Here is a 273-nt window from a genome sequence, read left to right as displayed (position 1 = left end):
GGGACAGGACCATGCTCCTAGATGGGACAGGACCATGCTCCTAGATGGGACAGGACCAGCTCCTAGATGGGACAGGACCAGCTCCGAGATGGGACAGGACCATGCTCCGAGATGGGACGAGACCATGCTCCTAGATGGGACAGGACCATGCTCCTAGATGGGACAGGACCATGCTCCTAGATGGGACAGGACCATGCTCCGAGATGGGACAGGACCATGCTCCTAGATGGGACGAGACCATGCTCCTAGATGGGACAGGACCATGCTCCGAGA

General features: G+C 58.6%; 1 protein-coding gene across 1 annotated transcript in view; it reads right to left on the bottom strand.

Annotated features, from left to right (window-relative positions):
* Window positions 1-273, bottom strand: part of Xrcc6 (X-ray repair cross complementing 6) — a 25,206-nt gene that overhangs the window by 15,968 nt on the left and 8,965 nt on the right. The window lies entirely within an intron of this gene.

This window comes from Octodon degus, unplaced genomic scaffold (assembly GCF_000260255.1).
Source record: "Octodon degus isolate 3935 unplaced genomic scaffold, OctDeg1.0 scaffold00156, whole genome shotgun sequence".
In the NCBI taxonomy this organism is placed as follows: domain Eukaryota; kingdom Metazoa; phylum Chordata; class Mammalia; order Rodentia; family Octodontidae; genus Octodon; species Octodon degus.
This window is presented reverse-complemented; position numbering and strand designations above follow the sequence as displayed.